Raw genomic sequence first — 2,896 nt, 5'->3', positions numbered from 1 at the left:
TACAAGTGGGGCTTCGGAGGATAGCGAAAATCAATCCTTCAAAATCTTGCAGTTCTTCAAACTTGGGTTGGGTTTTGAGGATATTGGGTGGCATTGCACAGCTCGATTCGAACGATTTTCGCTATTTTCGAGTAGGTCACATACTGCCAGATATGCTTCAAGCTTAAAAGTAGCTGTCATTGTCATTTGTCCTGCAGCTCATCTAACCCGCAAAGTCGAAAAAATATGAAAAACGAAACATAACGCCCCCAGCGATCATTTAGTTTGTTCGAGTTGCTCGAAATGAAATGCGCAATGTCATCCCAGCATTTTGAACGTTTTCAGTTCAGTGTCTTCGAGGAACATTTTTCTGGCCTCTCAAGGTCTCCTCTAGTCCCACTATAATTAAGGCGATTAACAAATAGCCAACATATTTGTCATCCTGGTGGCTGATGGTTGCAAACCAAGTAGTTGAACCTACGGTTATGGTCTTTCAGAATTCCCCCTTTTGCTGGTCGGGTTCCTTGAAGCCAAAAACGACAAACCTGTTCATATTCTTCTTCAGAAAATCCACAAAAATGAATTGTGAATTGTCACAAAAAATCTTTGTTTTGTTTATTCCTCAACACTAGCAAAACGCTTATATGGAAATAGCTAAAAATGAGGTATTCAATTAAAATATGACATTTTACCCACCTATTGGCAGCGTACAAAGGGTTTTAGAACGATCTATTTCTTGTTCCAAAAAGTGACAAAATTAGACCAAAACGTATACCAGTTTCAATTTTTTTCAATTTAGATCTGGTATAAAACAAAATTTACACCACCGGTGCAGCAGTGAAATTGAGTTTGTTCCAAAAAAATAGAACAAAACAACGATTTGGACCACCGCTGAAGATGCCCTTAGTGATATGGTCAAACTAGAAAGCCGACAGAAAATACAAATTAGCACGAAACAAAGCTCGACCGATAATGCAGTACATGAATTCGATATGGTTAAATACTGGCTTCAACGAAAATATTCTAATCCCCGGATTTATCGTTTGGCTATGGCTGTCCTGCAACACAGGTAACTGTTGAGAGGCTTTTTAGTCAGTTAAAATACATTCTAACGGATTCCCGTATGCGACTTCAAGATATAACCATGAAAAACATAATGATATTGAAAATGAATCCCGACTTACTTCCTGAAGTTTCAGCTATTTTGGAGCAAGAAATTTAATGCGCTTCATTTCACGTATTTTTATGCAAAAGAGAATATAGACTAGCTACTAGTGATAAATAGTTTCCAAGTTATCTAATACGGTGTTTTTGTTCAATCTGAAATACATATATCTGCGCTTCATGTTTCATTTGCACATAAACACAGTTAATAATATCTCCATTCAAAGTTCTTCTAGGTTGATGCTCGATATTCTGGTTGACAATTCACTGATAAACCCCAGCTGCACCAGGTTGCATTTATTTTCGTTCTGAAATTATTTTTCGTCTTTTGAATATTATGCACCTTTTCATAAAAGTTCAAAGAGTTACCTGTAGGTTAGTTTGAGAAATATATTTGCAACGGTAAAATAAACAAAAAACATTGATGTCGAACTGCATTTTTCTCAGAAAACATGAACGACGAGGCTTAACTTCACTTTAATCCGCTTCATTTTTCGTGTTTATATGCTCTCATAAAAGACTAATTGCTAGTCATCAGTATCCAAGTTATCTATATCTCCGTTTCATATTTCACTAGCATTTCATTTTTTATACAAACACGGTTACTGATCTCTTCATACTAAGTTCTTCTTCTAAACTATCAGCTGCAGCAGGTTGCATTTATTTTTGTTCTGGAATTGTTTTTCGTCGTTTGAATATTATGCACTTTTTTATTAAAGTTCAAATAGTTACCTGTAGCTTAGTTTGAGAAATCCATTGTCAACGGTGAAATAAACAAACATCTTTGATATCTAACCACATTTGCCTCAGAACCATGAGCAACGATGTGAATAACCTCATCTCCACGAATGGTTCAACGCGAATGATAAACTCGTTATTCAACGATCATTTTACTCAACAAGTTGTTATTCAACAACGCGTACTGTTCTTGTTTAAAAGCAAACTACAGATTCAAGGAATGAATGTGTGTAAATAAGCTGTCAAACTATATTCACTCGTTCGTCGACTTGATATCTTGTGCGTCGATAATATAAAATGAACAAACCTATCTGCAACGTTCCCAGTTCAGAATATATCATCGGTATTCGTCATTGTGTTCGTCAATCTGCAACATTGCTGCCGAGGCTGTTTAAACTCACTCATTTTTCTCAGAGATGGCTGGACCGATTTTCACGAAATCAGTTGCAAATGAAAGGTCTAGTGGTTTTTTAACCCTATATTGAATTTCATTGTAATCGGATTTTTAGTTTAGGCACCGTGTTTCAACATGTGAATATCACGAAACTTCATTATCTCAAAAACTACACAACCAATTTAAACAAAACTAGGGTCAAATCTCCCAGCTGGTCTCGAGGTACGATGTTGGCCTAACAAGCCAGTCGTCGTAGATTCGAGTCTCGGCTCGGGAGGGACTGTTAGTGTCAGTAGGATCGTAGCGCTAGTCCCGCAATTGTCCTGTACACTTAACAGTTGGCTGCGAAGTCTGTGTACAATAAACAACTCGACCTTCTGTCCGATACGGAATGTAGCACCAAGGCTAATTTTTAAAAATGTGGTTCAAAAGTTTTTAAAAAAAAACGTGTTTTGGAGGCTTTGAAACTCACTCATTTTTCTTAGAATTAGCTGAATAATTTTTATTCCAAATTAATTAGTGTCGTAATGAAAATCTAGTTACCCCACAATATCCTCCTGTTGAATTTTATTGTAATTGGAAGGAAATCCCCTTTTGAAAAGAAACATATTCCAAAGACTG

At 36.5% G+C, this 2,896-nt stretch overlaps 1 long non-coding RNA gene across 1 annotated transcript; it reads right to left on the bottom strand.

Annotated features, from left to right (window-relative positions):
• Positions 1 to 680: 680 nt before the first annotated feature.
• On the bottom strand, positions 681 to 2,078 carry LOC129724804 (uncharacterized). Its single transcript, XR_008727967.1, has 3 exons — positions 1,876 to 2,078; positions 1,513 to 1,814; positions 681 to 1,451 (listed from the first exon to the last, which is right to left on the bottom strand). It is a non-coding gene; the product is annotated as an uncharacterized LOC129724804 (long non-coding RNA).
• Positions 2,079 to 2,896: the final 818 nt, after the last annotated feature.

Source organism: Wyeomyia smithii, chromosome 2, assembly GCF_029784165.1.
Source record: "Wyeomyia smithii strain HCP4-BCI-WySm-NY-G18 chromosome 2, ASM2978416v1, whole genome shotgun sequence".
NCBI lineage: Eukaryota > Metazoa > Arthropoda > Insecta > Diptera > Culicidae > Wyeomyia > Wyeomyia smithii.
The sequence above is the reverse complement of the archived record's forward strand: the minus strand, read 5'-3'. Positions and strand labels throughout refer to the sequence as shown.